This window comes from Lynx canadensis, chromosome C2, assembly GCF_007474595.2.
Source record: "Lynx canadensis isolate LIC74 chromosome C2, mLynCan4.pri.v2, whole genome shotgun sequence".
NCBI lineage: Eukaryota > Metazoa > Chordata > Mammalia > Carnivora > Felidae > Lynx > Lynx canadensis.
In genome coordinates this window covers 8,850,750-8,866,240 of record NC_044311.2, presented here as the reverse complement: position 1 = coordinate 8,866,240, position 15,491 = coordinate 8,850,750, and the positions used below count along the sequence as shown (strand labels likewise).

At 45.9% G+C, this 15,491-nt stretch overlaps 1 protein-coding gene across 1 annotated transcript in view; it reads left to right on the top strand.

The window, feature by feature from the left end:
- Positions 1 to 15,491, top strand: part of ULK4 (unc-51 like kinase 4) — a 572,731-nt gene that overhangs the window by 465,352 nt on the left and 91,888 nt on the right.

The following is a 15,491-nucleotide window of genomic DNA, read 5'->3' as shown; positions in this document are numbered from 1 at the left end:
GGCGCAGTGTGCAAAGTTCAAGAGGAGGAGTGGGCAGGGAGCCCAAGAAAGGTCTGTGCGGAGGCTTTTGTGTATGACGGTCCAGGGGAAGGGGGAGACCGGGCTTTGCATAGTGACCGATGTGAACTAGAATGAAGGGCGTGAGGACGTTCGTCCCGACTGTCCCAGGCAGACGTGATGGGTGAGGCTGAGAGAGAGAGAGCCTGCGTCCCCCTGACTCCAGCCAGGACAGAGGTGACCCCACCGAGAGCGTTCCACCCATGACAGCAGAGGGCTGACGTTGCTTCTGAGTTTGCAATTCCCACCCGAGCCCTGCCGGGGTGGCCTGAAGCCTGGCCCTTCCCTCCATCACGTGGGGCTCTACCAGTGATTGTGGCCTTTTTTGTGTGCCATCTTTCACATCATCACACCTGAGTGATGGCACGTTATAATAGTCTTCACGTTCAACCTTCTCAGCACCGCCTTTGACTGGTTTAAGGTCTGTTTAGGGCCTTCATCAACTTTCCGTTGCGATTCAAATTAGTGTTCCCTTTTGAAATGCCTGTCCTGTCATCACACCTGAAGATATTTTCCCCTTCCTCAGCTGGTGCTCATCCAGGCTTTCTAGCTGTCAAACCTTCACTCTTCAAAGGCTTTGGGTGTGATTCTTCCACCATCGCTGGCAATGATTTAACGAAATCATGAATGAAACTTAATGAAATCGCGTATCTTTCGCAAGATGTGAATTTTCATTTTGCAATTGATTTGTGTACTGCAAATATACTGACTAGGAAAAAACATTTTGCCCAGGCCCAGCGGGGCACTTTGGTACGTGCAGTGAACTTATTCCTGTCCCAAGGTTGTGTGCTTCCCAGCTCATTCAGAGTGCCTGGGGACAGGGGTTTTGAAAATAAATATTCAGGTAATCAGAACCCTGTGCCACCCTGTAACGACCCTTTTAACTTAGTAAATTTGATGATCCCACCTACAGTCATAGTTTGCATTAAAGAATTTGCCTTTAAAGTCCGCCATCGTAATAAGTGACCCTCCTGATCTATGTCAATAGACATTTATTTATTCTGCTATTTTAATATGTCGATTTGCAGGGCTGATGAGTAAGGCTACGCAAACGACACAGTCTCCTTCCGCTCTTTCTCCCTAGAAGCTCGGGAGATGGTTGAGGAGGTTAGTGGCCCACATGTGTGGTACAGAGAGATCAAGTCTCATTAGCATCTTAGGGTGTTCAGCCAGCGTCCCACACAAGCATCCCAGGGGTACCCGTGGGACTGTTGCTGAGACCTGCCATAACTTCTTCTGTTTTCAGGGTTGGCTTTGCCAACACCACTGCCAAAGGAAATGTTTTGGAAGCGTTCCTGAGAATTATTTCCTGTGGCATCTCGCTTTCTTGTTGCCACTCTCATGACCCTCCTTGAAGCAAATGATGATTGGGAGTCTCATTTCAAATTATCCTTGCCTCCCTTCCTGATTTACACCTAAGATGTATTTTTATCCTTTCCTCGTAGACTCAAAGTTCTATACAGTGTCATTTTTTAAGATGTTAACTGCTTTTATTTACCATAAACTGATAGTATTTGCTTTCTATGAATGCTCCTAGAAACATTATAGATTTCATTAGCTGGGTGTCCAAAAGATTTAGTTTTAAGTACCACAGAAGTTTGGATGCCACTTCCTTTTTTTTTTTTTTTTATTCTTTCATTATTATGTCAAGAAACTAAACCTGTTTATAAACTCCACATGGACCTTTTGTGTAATGGTTATGAGCAGGTTTTAATGAAATTTGAGAGTGTCTCTAGAGATCACAGATACTGGGGCCTTTAACATTGCACCGTTGCTTAGCAACCTGGAAGTCATTACATTTCCAGGCTCTGTAATAACATGATATACTTTTCTTTGCCAGTCCCTGATGAAAATGTAAGGGAAATAATCCCTTTCTAAAGGTTGCACTCTGTGAGTGGGCAGCAAAACAGAATTTTTTTTTTCTCTTCTCCTGATCCGGGCAGGTTTTAATTCAGTGCACAAGTATTGTTTTCCGAATGTTGCATGTGACAGAATGAAATAGATTCTACGATGATATTCTTAAAAGGAAGATCTACTGTTCTGAAATCAGGATTGTAAATTCCATATACATTACTAACATACGTGTGTACCTTCACTGTGTTGAGAAGATCAGGCTCATTAGTTGACTTCCAGTTAATGCGAGGATGTCTGTTTATTACTAGTTAATTTATTCTGTCCAGGTATTTGCAGGTATGAGGCTTTCAGAGTATAGTAAAACCATATGTTTAAGGGGGGAAGTTTGATTTATCGACAGTCTTTGAAAAGGTATTTTGTCATTTTTCTAAGGCAGTATTGTTTATATCGTTAAAGAATAGACAGTTTGTGTTTGAGGTGCATAGCAGAATTGCGGACAGTTTGTGTTTGAGGTGCATAGCAGAATTGCGGATGATAGCCAAAAAGTAGAAACAACTTAAATGTCCATCAACTGATGAGTGGATGAATAAAGTGTGGTATATCCATGCAGTGGCATATTATCCAGTCATGAAAGGGAATGAAGTACTGACACATGGTACAAGGACGACCCTGGAGAGCACTGTGCTAAGTGACGGAAGTCAGACACACAACGCCACATAGCGGATGATCCCATTTATGTCCCTGGAACGGACAAACCGATAGAGACGGAAGGATTAGTGGTTGACGGGGGCGTGAAGAGAGGGGAATGAGAGTGGCTGCTAATGGATACAGGATTTTGGGGGGTGATGAAGGTGGCCCAACACTGATTGTGATGATGGTTACACACTTTTGTGAATATACTAAAAACCCCTGAATTGTACGCTCTTAAAATGACGAATTTTACATTAAGTGAACTTTTTATAAAAAAGATTTATAGCATCCAAAAACAAACAAAACAATAACAAAAAAAGCAAAATGGGAATATACAGCCATTGTAGAAACTTAGGGAAATACATGATGGCCCTGAGCGGTCGACTCTTGATTTCGGCTCAGGTCATGATCTCATGGTTCTATCAGCACAGATCCTGCTTGGGATTCTCTCTCACCTTCTCTCTCAGCCCCTCCCCTGCTTCCTCCCTCTCTCTCTCTCTCTCTCTCTCTCTCTCTCTCTCTCTCTCTCTCTCTTTCTGTCTCTCAAAATAAATAAACTTAAAAACAAACAAACAAGGGGTACCTGGGTGGCTCAGTTGGTTAAGCACCCAACTTCGGCTCAGGTCATGATCTCGCAGTTTGTGGGTTTGAGCCCCATGTTGGGCTCTGTGCTGACAGCTCAGAACCTGGAGTCTGCTTTGGATTCTGTGTCTCCCCCTCTCTCTGCTCCTCCCCTGCTCACACTCTGTGTCTCTCTCCCTCTCTCTCAAAAATAAATAAACATTAAAAATTAAAAAAAAAACAAAAAGAAAATAGCATCATCCTTTATTAAACTTAGAACCCATATAATTATTATGGTTAATGTTTTATTTCATTCTGGACACACAGGACCTACATGTATGCATACGCACACAAACACACAGACATGTATTGACATTCTTAAGTGATTTGAGATTTTAAATCATGGTAAAAAAAATTCATGTGTTTACCTGGATTGCCTCCACAAATTCCATCAAAATGGTTGATATAAGTATAAAAACAAGTAAAATTAAAAATAATAAAATGTTTTAAATAAATAAGCAAAAGTGCCCAATCTCACGAAAACCAGGAAAAGTATCAGTAATAGATGCCTAATTGGAGAAATTTCTAGAAGACACCAATTAGTTCAACAGAAAGGATATTCAGAATTTAAGAGACCTCAGGCCACTGCAGGCAAAAAAACAGGTTTACTGAGAAGCTCTGGAAGAATCCCAGGCTCAGGGACAGCAGGAGATTAGAGGGCAGACAGAGCCTAGGCCCTGGCCCATCCTTGCACCTGCTTAGCACGGAACTTCCCCAAGGTGCCCTGTGGTGGGCACAAGGGTAACTGAATTCTGGGCTGGGCTGCCCCGGCCCCCCAGAGCCACTGCCCTCCATCAAAGTGGATGTTCAACCTCTGACCCTGTTCCTCCTTTGAATTTAAGTCTACTCATTTCTCCTTCATTTCTCCCAGGGCAAGGCTGCCCACTGCTGTCAGGAAAGCGAGATCTTACACATTCTGAGGTGGCTTATCGGGCTACCAGTACTCACTCACATAGATCTCCATTTATGAATATGAACAGACAAGGAAGAATCACCAGACATTTGAGGAAAGTCTGTAGCCAAAGAACGGGTGAACCAGAAAAGCCAGTGGTTCCAGAAGAAAACTGCTAAGAAATAAGACCCTTTAAAAAATTCTAATTAGTATCCTCCTAAAGCTTTGAAAGATTATTGCATCCATAAAACAAAACGTGACTTTCGAATTTTAAAACCCAGTAGAGAGGTTGAGTAACAGAATAAACTCTGACAAAAGCCAACTGAATTATTTATAAAACCAACTTAAAGAGTTCTTTCTGAACACAGAGTGAGAGAAATGTTAAGGATTGTGGCAGATGGATCCAGAAATCCAGCAGCCTTTCAGGGGAACGGTACATTAGCACCATAGATCTGGCGATCCCCCCAAATCAATTACCCTCTTGGCATAGGGAAAAGCGGCCAAACACTCGACCGTGGTACATGGTCATTTCCCCCACATCTTCCACAGGAGAGCAATTTACTTACAGGGTATATGCATACGTGTGTATGTGTACTTACTGTATATTTGTTTGCGAATTGTGCTCCTGTGGAGGTATATATACACACAATAAGTATGTGTGTGTATATATATATGTGTGTATGTAGGTGAGGCATATTTTCTAAAGATAGGTGTTTTGGGCATTTCATTTATCTATTGGACTAGATGTGTATTGTTTTGTACTGTTTAAAACATAGGATGTATAAGATTATTCCAGGACGTACATATTTTCTAGGGAATTATCATACAGTTACAAAACTATAATATACAAATAAAAGGCCATCCCCCCCTCTTTCCTTTGTATTTAATCTAAATAGTTACTCCTCTTTGTTTGCTGAGCTAATGGGAACTGCCAGCAAATTCATTAGCCCCAGGTTCCTTGTGTTTCCATTGAAGTAAGTCTTAATAGGGTTTCAAGAATGGAATGAGGGGGCACCTGGGTGGCTCAGGCCATTGAGCATTTGACTCTTGATTTCAGCTCAGGTCATGATCTCACAGTTGTGAGATTGAGCCCCATGTCTGGCTCCACACTGGAGGTTAACATTCTCTCTCCCTCTGCCCCTCCCCCGCTCATGCGTGTGCTCTCTTGAGAGAGCGAGGGGGGCGGGGGGAATGGGAGAAAAGAATTGAACTCGTATTGAAGCCAAGGATCCATTTGATTGGGATTCCTTTTCTGGTCCCAAGGGCTCTCTCGTGGGTTGCCTTTAGCACCCAAATGCTGCTTGCTGTTTGCTTTGAGAGCATGTCTGGCCTTTGCAATGGTGCCACTGTGAGACTGTCCTCTTTTCTACATGAGCAGATCTAACCTGGGCAGACCTTCAGTTGGGCGATGAGCATCACCTTTTGTTGACACAGTGAGTCTATCCAGATGGTTCCTGAATGATTCACTTTGCAATATGGATCATTTGATTTAAACCACTTCGTGTCTTCAATCAAGAATATCAGTTGTCCTAATCTTATTTTTAAGACGTCTTTATTTGAGGTAGCTTTGGGATGTAGTGTTCTTTACACTGAGGTGGCTGAAGTCTGAACTTTGACAAGGTGCTTATTCTGCATTTCCATTGGAAGAGGGTTCAGTCAGCAGAATGGTGAAGAGGCTTGGGGGTTTGGGCAGCCTTGGATTCAAGTGTCACTTTTATTTGGTAAAAATTGGACGAGCAATTTATCTTCGCTGATCTCCGTTTTCTATTATAAAAAATAGAAATAATGTTTCTGTCATAACATTGTGACAACTGAGATAGTGTAAGCAGCACGCTGAGCATGGAACATACCATAGAAATGGTAACTATTCTCTTATCATTATCGTCAACATCCCCATCGTCATTTTTATTCCTATATTATGTTAATTTCTAGGCTTCAAACTACTTAGTTGTCTTCTTTCCCAAGTACATGTTATGTTTTGCTCACACAATTGTAAAAGCATCAGGACGGGAAGACTGTCAGGCTCTTTGAGAGTATTTTGAATTTGCTTCATCGAACTTTCATAGGCTCAGAGTTCAAGGTCGTGAGGGCCGGTGCCGTGTATTGTCAAATTTATTCCTTTCTTCTGTCTCTTAAATGAGGCAAGTGTTACTGTTTACTGTGACATGAAGAGGCGCTCGCCCATGACACACCCCAGTAAGGACAGCTAGATTTCTAGACCAGATGTTGAGATTATCCAGCAAAAAGCACTTCTGGGTTCTGAATCCCGAGTGTAGTGAAACATGCTGAAATAGCGTGTTTTCACCCAGGGCTGGTTTGATGGTGTCCTGAGCTAACGGGACTTCCAGCCCCTTGCCACTCAAAATGTGGTCCCAGACCCGCAGCAGCTTTAGGACGCGGTGGTGCATGTGAAATGCAGAGTCCCAGGTCCCACCCTGTGCCTGCTGAATCAGAATCTGCATATTAGCATGGTCCCCCGGGTGGTTCGTGTGCACACTCTTTGAATAAACTCCTTAAAAAAGAAAACAGTAAAGAAAAACACTACTCTAGAGAGGCTGCGCCTGAAAATCCAGAGTGGGTGGTTACTGGCGCCGCACAAAAGATGTGGGTCTGCGAGGTTCCCTTTTCAGAATCCAGTCTCTCTCGAGCGAGTTCCATACACTTCCAGCTGTGTTTTCAAGGAAGACGCCTGGGACCCTAATTTGTGTCTGTCCATTTATTTCTGCTAACACCTACTTTTGGTAAGCTTTTTATTTCTTATTTCTCATTTTTCTCACATTTGAACATGATCATAACATTCAAAGTTGACATAACTGTTTATGGATTCTGTTTCTAAAAGCTAGTTTAATGAGTAAGGAATTCACAAGGGGAGGAATTTTGAACAGCACTAGAAGAGAAATACCAGGGAGAGAATATTGATTAAATAAACCCGTGAAACGGGCTACCAGAAGCACAAGAGTTTTCTTATCTGCTGAAATGATAAAATCCACCTACTGATGCATTAATAATGCAGTAACGTGGACAAAGGGCCCAGCTCAGGGTCCGGTGGAGGGCAAGAAGCCAGCATTGTTGCCGATCGATCAGTTCGGGGGCAGAGGCCAGGCAGTGGAGATGGGGAGAGGAGTATTGAGTGAGCCCTTTTAGTTGTCACTAGTGACTGGATTGGGAAAAGACACTTGGACAGAGATAGGCAGGTTCAGTCCTCGCTGTCCCTTACCTGCTGTGTGTCCTTGGACAAGTCATTTAATGTCTCAAATCTGAGTACATACCTGGTGGAGCCCTTCTGTAAGGATTACAGGAGATGAGTTACGCCAAGGGCTTTATCATACTGCAGTACGTGGTCTATCATGGCCCAGACAAAGCCATCAATAAGAGACATACATGCGGGTGCACAGGAAACGGCGAGCATCTTCACAAATACCCAGGACCCGCTATCTGTCCCTGCCAGGCTGTAGACTTTCATCCTGCTGATTTTCTCAGTTAACGTTGCTGCTGCTGTTTGAGAACACACATCCTTCCTGTCTGTGATGCATACCTTCTGCTGAGGGCGTCAGTGACGGCCGAACTGGAACGCACACTGCATAATGCATATAGTTTTACTGCTCGCTTCTGCAAGGGCCCAGAGCTCTGAAGTCAGTTTTATTGCAGTCACAATCAGATGTGGCAAAGCAACCCCGGGCCAGCAGCAGTCTCACGGCACAGACAATGCCTCTGTTGTCTGTTTCCCCCGACCAGGGATTGGCCTCGCCGTGTCTCGCTCAGGGGCGCTCGGAGCCGTCAACAGAGCTGCTCATGACTTATGCATGAAGCCAGGTGATCCCAGCTGGCCTCCTTCAAGGTCTTGACCCTCCCTTGGCCCTTCTCTGCTGCCAACACAGAATCCTTAGCCCCTGGGGAACCGGAGGCCTGTTGCCAATTACTGTGGGCATCTCCGCGTGCCTCCCCAAGAGCTCCTTGCTCCTTGTTAGGCTTAATTGCATGGCCACCGAGAGCTGGAGCCTGTAGTCTGGGCCTCATCAGTGGCCCCGGGGCATCGTGAGGATGGGCAGCACGGCTCAGAGAGTCCGCAGTGTGGTGGTGCACAGGCTTACTGCCTCCTCAACCACTCCGAAGGCAGGAGGGTGGCCAGACGGTACGTCAGGGCCATGGCTGGAGCATATGCTACCACACAGAAACTTTCCAGGAACAGTGCATGCGGGGTAGGGTGCCTGGATCTCCTGAGCTTCTGAGCCATCGTGAACCTGGAATGTTCTCTGCCGCTAAGTGCAGAGAATTCCAGTCATTGTCGCCAACCGTTCGTCAGATGACAGCCGATCAGAGGTGACTCTAATGACTGGGAAGCCGTTTTCCTCAAAGTTGCAATTGTGACCAGTCTCTTCACGATGATATAAATGCCAACATGTGTTGAGGAGTGCTTTCTCTGGGCTGGCCACCAAGGTGAGTCATTGCCCTGGACAATATTAGAGCAGCCCTATGGGGGCAGATATTAATGTCCCCATTTTTCCGAGTTGAGGACACTGAGGCATGCATGGGGGGCCAGGTGAGTAAGTGGTAGGTCTGAGATTTGAACCCACGTATTTTACCTTACCATCTTTAACCATCGTCATCATGAATAGTATACGTCGTATCCTATTTACCCCAATTAAGGAGGAAATCGTGCACCTAAAATGGTTAAGATGGTACATTTTTTGTGTATTTTATCCCAATTTTTTAAAAAAACTGGGAATGGGGCGCCTGGGTGGCGCAGTCGGTTAAGCGTCCGTCTTCAGCCAGGTCACGATCTCGCGGTCCGTGAGTTCGAGCCCCGCGTCGGGCTCTGGGCTGATGGCTCGGAGCCTGGAGCCTGTTTCCGATTCTGTGTCTCCCCCTCTCTCTCTGCCCCTCCCCCGTTCATGCTCTGTCTCTCTCTGTCCCAAAAATAAATAAACGTTGAAAAAAAAAATTAAAAAAATAAAAAATAAAAAATAAAAAATAAATTAAAAAACTGGGAGAAAGGAAGAATCGGCAAAATCTTCCAGGGTCTACTTTTACAAATGTGTTGCACATTTGAATGTTCCTAACTGAACTGTGCTTTCAGTAGCCCAAATGTGTGAATCTCTAATTCAATTATAAATTCTATCTTTTCCCTTCAAATTGTCTTTTCTCAACAACAACAACAAAAATCCGGAAATAATTTGGTGTCGTCATACCTAGGCACTTTCTGTATACACGTGGGCAATACTGTTAGGGTTTGCACTTCTCGTGTTGGTCAATCCACACGTCTGTGCCAGTTTTCACGTCACGCCCGAAATGGGTTTGCTAGCCCCAGCCATCTTTCTTAACCCTCTGCTGTGTGATACGGCTGAGAAGTGGCTTATCCTGGTTAATGGAGGCATCTAATTAAAGGTGTCCCAGGAAACTAGACTGCTGTAAGACCTGCTTATCAGCAGAACTCTTCTAAACACAAATTAGTCTTGGCTTGACTGTTACGAGCTCCTTTCTGAATATTCAGTGACCCGTGTGATATCATGAATGCAGACCACCAAGCGTAGGCTTCTTCGATTATTTCGTTGTTGTCGCCTTACAAGTGTTCCTGAAGTCCTTACTTCATCATGACGTAAATCCACAAAACAGCCACCTTCCTGAGAAACAACACCAAGGTGTTAGCATCTATCTTTACATTTATTTATTTTTTGAGAGACATAGAGAGACAGAGCACAAGTTGGGGAGGGGCGGAGAGAGAAGGAGACACAGAATCCAAAGCAGGCTCCAGGCTCCGAACTGTCAGCACAGCGCCTGACGCGGGGCTCGAACTCACAAACCGGATCATGACCTGAGCCGAAGTTGGACACTTAACCGACTGAGCCACCCAGGCGCCCCTAGAATCTATCTTTAAAGATTTTACGGCAGAAACTTGCACTTAACGCACATCCATTATACCAAAATTTGAGTAAGGGTGTGCGTTTTATTAGCATGATTAACATTACACATTCCCAGAAATGTGCAGCGGACAAAATAATACACACTCATGTAACCACACCCAATAAGGTGCTGCTTTGAAAAAGTGTCCTAGTGAGTCACGCTAGGTTATAAAAACTTACAGTAAATGTTGTGATATAAAATAATGCCCAAACAATGATGCATTTTCAACAGTAGAGCTTTCGAGCTTATAAGCGGTTTTATGGAGGATGTGCAGCCTATTCTGGTGGATTCAGTCTTTTACCTCCGCAGGGAATGGCCCGTGTCAGTCCTGACCCCGGAAAGAGAGAAGTTTGTGTTAGAGAGCACTTGGCAAACGGCAAGATACGACATGAACACTTCTGTCATTTTGCATATTTTTCCTGAATTTTATCTCATCGAATCAGTTGTCTCTCAAACAAGTCTAAGTTCACTGTTTTCTGTTTAAAATCTTTTAAAAGGCATCCAAACCCATCACTTTCCCCCGTCTTCTCTCTCAGCTCATGATTTTCCTTCATATTCCTCTAAGGAAATAGGGGCCGTCAGGGTTTAACTGCCTCGAGCTCCTGCCCCAACATGGCCACCTCCCTGTGTCTGTGCCACTCACCTCCTGCCCTCTGCTTCCTTGGGGGGCCAGGCCCTCTGCTCCTGCCCCAGACCCGTGTCTTCCCTCTTGCTTGAGGATGTTGCTCTGACACTTCTCCTTTCTCTCCCCTACATCGTCATGGTCCCCTTAGCTGGGTCCTTCCTGTCAGAGCACAGCATGCCGTTACATCACCCACCTTTACAAAGGAGAAACAACTTCTCTTGACCTGCATTCCTGCCTAGCTGCCCCATTTCTCTGTTCTCTCTCCCAACAAAACCCCTTGGGACCCAGCTGGTGAGGCTTTCACTCCCATCGGGTGTCCTTTTGAAGCACCCGGTGACCTGTCCGTCCCTAGCCTGCCTTTCATCTGACCTCACCAAGTGGCACAGCGGTGGCTCTCACCTCTGCGACACTCTCTCCTCCCTGGACTCCCAGGACGTTCCACCTACATATGCTCCGCAGGGTGCCTCTCCTGGCACCTCCGTATTTGCTCCTTCAAGCCCCTGAACTGTAGTCTGATGGCATCCGGCCTGCTCCATACCAGCACGTGGCTGACCATCCTTCCTCAGACTTCCCGGTCCCCACCCTGCCTCACAGTCTGTTCTCAGCATGGCAGCCAGGGTAATCCCTTTAGACCTGAAGTGAGATCATTGCTGTCCTTCTCAGAGCAAAATCCACAAGGCTGTAGCAAGGGGGCCTCCACCCCAACCCATCTCATCATCTGTCCTACTGCTTTTCTTCTCGCTTACGTCAGTCCAGACACACGTCCCACTCCTCAGACTTCCCGGGCATGTTTGGACCTCAAATCCCGTGTCTGTGCTGTACCCTCTTTCTAGGAGATTCCTCCCCACGCCCACAAAGCTCCACCCCCTTCTTTCAGGTCTTTACTCAAGTGTGACTAGGACAGAGAGGCCTTCCTTGCGAGCCTCCCTGAACGAGGCTCCCTTTCCCTGCCTCTGCCTACTGACCGGCTTCCTTTCTCTTCATTACACTCCTCGTGGTGGTGTTTTGCCTGTTGACTTATTTTCTATCGTATCTCTTCCTCACTAGGATGCAAACACTTGTGAGGACAAGGAATTTGTCCGCTTTTAGCATCATTTCTGTCTCCATAGCACCTGGACTTGTACTGGGCATATATGATTTGTTTAAATACATGAATGGTTTTGGGGCCTGCTCCCCACTGGATGGACTGAAGTCCCGAGCTGTCCTGTAGAGCCCACTCCTGCAGGGTGTGTTTGCCCACAAGTGCTCTGTGGCTAGAGAACATGCAAGATGCTCTGTGCATAATGGTGAACAGAGCATGGGCTCTGGAGCCCGAAGAGCTGGGATTAAAACCCGGCTCTCCTTACCAGAACTGCGACCTTAGGTTACTCAACCTGTCTGTGCCCCAGGGCCCTCCTCTGTAAAATGGAATTCTCAGAGTTGTCTCTTAGTATAGGGTTATCGGGAGGATCAGACGAGTTACCTCTGCAAAAGCAGAACGGTGCCCAACCCGTGGCAGGTCCTGTCTTTGCGTTAGTGCCGTTGTTTTCGTTTATCTTTGGATCTGCCGTGACACCTGCCACAGTAGTCTGAATCAAGTGTCATTCATCAAGCCCTTGTCTCCTGTTGGGGAGACAGCCGAAGGGAGAGTAGGTGAAGTGTTGGCTGGCCGGGCAGCAGATCTATTGTGTCTGCCTACGGGAGACGTGCCGAGCCCTACTTTGTGCCAGGCTCGGTGCCGGGCCTCGGGCAGAGTGATGAGCAAACACAGGCCAGTCTCTAGTCTCAGGAGCTCTCTGCCCCGCTTACGTAGCTATGGGATCTTACTGTCCCACCCAGAGGAGCTGGCAGTGAGGGAAGTGGACCAAACGCAGTCAGTAATTTCATCTCACTGGCTCCCACGCACCCGGGCTGCAGCTCAGTGCTCCAGCACTCGGGGGGCAGGATGTGCCCCCCACAGCACCGACACATTCTCGGAGATGGCTGCAAGCTGCTGCTTTTTCCTTCCAAGATCGCGTTCACGGGGAGGAAGCTTTCCATTTCAGGTGTAGGTCTAAGTTTCTGCTCTACACTGGGAAACCTTGGCCAATAAACGAGAAATTTCACCATCTGCTCTGTAGGTTCCTAGGCAGATCAGAGGTTTTCCCAAACGTCCTCACATATTTCAGGCTTTGGGGGTCACCATTTCCTCTAACCTCCAAATAAAGGAATCTCTATTCCCTAGGGTCGGGCACCCCGTCCCCATGGTTGCAGCGAATGCCTGAGAAGTAGGAGGGGCTTAGATCCTGTTGGTCGCTTGCACCTCAGATCCCTGCTTGCTGCTCACGATCAGACCTTTTGCCGTTCCTGTCTTTTCTCTCCCTGCTTTGCTGAGTCTTCTCAGCTCATCCCTCAGCATTGCGCCTCCCCAAGGATGGGGAGGGGGCACTTTCCACCTGCTGCCTGAACTGTTAGGCCTCATTCTACCTTGCACCCCACTTCCCAGCTGCCCCCTTCTCTTAGCTCCTGCTCCCCCGGCCGTGGCTCCTACCCAGGACTTGCCCCCGCCGCTCGAACCCGCTCCCCAGGCCCCTGGCTCTCATGGGCTTTGCCTGCTTACACCTTACCTTCCACCCCGATCCTGTCTTCCTTGTGGACCACCTAGACCCGAGGAATGTTTTCCCCGCCCGCCCCCCCTTAGCTAGCGAAATTAAATCTTTATTTTTATTTTCTGATTGTACAGGTAACATATGACATTTAGTCATAGCAATTCAAGCGTTACAGAAATGATTGAGAAAACGAGCAATCCCAGAGAAAGGGAATCCTACGACACACACTGTCCCACAGCTGCCCTTTCGCACAGGCTTGAATGGCAGGGAGTTTTGAGTCTGGTTAGTCTACAATCAATAAATAGTGGGGTTCTAAAGGGTATGGTTTCTGATGTTGTGATTTAGAATACCACCATATCCTCAGACCTCTGTGAGTGATCATATCAGAAAAGAATGGTCAGAATCACTGAACATTCAGAGAAAAAAGAACAAGCAAGAGACAGGACACTAGATAATACACATCTGACGCTAACAAATCAAATGTGTTCCTGCCAGGCAGCTTCAGGCCTCGTCTGTGTGTCTGACACATCCCAGTGACTGTCACATCTCAATCTCCTATTCATAGGACCTGATATTCTTTGAGCGATGCTCTTTCCTTTATGGAAAAACATGGAAAGTCACAGTAGAGCCAATGAGCAGTTGGGCACGTAGAACACAGGGGGATGGGGCCCCTCCATCGTGGCCTTCAAATAAATATGAACAGACATTCAGTGATGAGGGCCATGACCTATTTTTTATCTCACCAAGGTAAGAATGATAAACAATTGAAATTACCTGTGAAGGAAAATTACTTGATTGCCAAGTGAAATATCCAAGTGTTTATCTAAAAGTGGCTGTGGGATATCCTTGGGGCTAGCAATCTGGTTTGCATAGAGTATCTGTCCCTAAGTCTTCTGTTTTGAATTTGATGACATTTTTAAGCTCGCTGTTTCATTTTAGCATACCCAGTAATGAAATAAACAAAGTGTGAATATGAGGCAGTGCTAGTTAAACATTTATACCAGCCCTACCCTGTCATTTCTTGAAACTATTAAAGTGTAATGTTTTTATATGAAATCATTATAAATTTATAACAAGTCTAATCTGTGGTGACGCGCTGTTCCATGGACTGTGAATTATTGTTCTAAATTTCAGATGGCAGATGCTTTCTCTGAGCGATGGTGCCGGGATGATTAGCTTCTCTGATGCAGCATAAGACTATGTCTTCCATTTGCATAAAACACAAGTGCTGATTATACAGTTTGATTTGAGACCTCCGACAATATTTTTCCCAAACAACAATCTTGACAATCAGCTCTCTTACAATAAGGAAGTGCTGATTGATTATGAATACTGCCCTGAAGACTTTCTACCCCCAAATCTCCATTAAAATTGTATCCATAGAGACGACGACGCTAAAACACATCACTGAGTCCAGGATGGGTGCAGTAATGAGCTGTAAGCAGAAGTTAGGTTCTGCAGAGCTTTTGCTGAGCCCAAGGGCATTGGCTTTAGAGGTTGGGATTCAACCTATAGCATTGAATCCCTCCTCCCAGGGTGAGTCTTAGATGTGGGTAGACCAAAAGCCACCATTTCTCGGGGTGACTGTAGAGTACTAGGAATGCCTTTCCACCTCAGAGTATCTCTGTCCTCGCTGAAAGTCATCATCGGTTTCTAAAATTCCACCACTGGAGATCTCTCTTTGGGGGAACAAGCTCTCGTTAATAGGAAGGCGCTCTTGGAAAGGTGAGGTTTTTGCCCTGAGCACAGTTGGTTGGAAAACAAGAGTTTTCTAGCTGCTTTTCAACGTGGTAGAAAGCTGAGAGCGATTCCTTCAAGAATGAAGAACACACTAGGAACACCTCAGTGTCTTGATACATGTACTGGGGGAAGGGAAAGACAGTGACCCCGATCACTGGGGAAGGGGGATCCACAAGGTAAAAGTGGGGTCAGCAGGCCATTCTGGATTTCCGCGGTAAAATAGAGGGCAAGTGTTCACCTGGAGAAGACTGCACAGTAGTTCTTGTCGACAGTTACGTGTGCCTGTAATGAAAGTGGATTTGGAAAAGAACTTATAGTTCTTTAGTGAACACAGTTGCTTTGGTGGGCTGGCAGATATACCTCAGAGCAGGGCCCTCATTTCCTGAGCTTCTAAGACCCTTGTATAAGCTGGCCTCTGTCAAACTTTTGCCTGGTTCCTAACTTAAAAGCAGAAAGTACAATAAAGAATACTTACTGTATTGTATCTTGACCTCAGAGAGCTCCCAATCCTAATGTGCAAGAGGCATGTTTTCACACAGTGTTT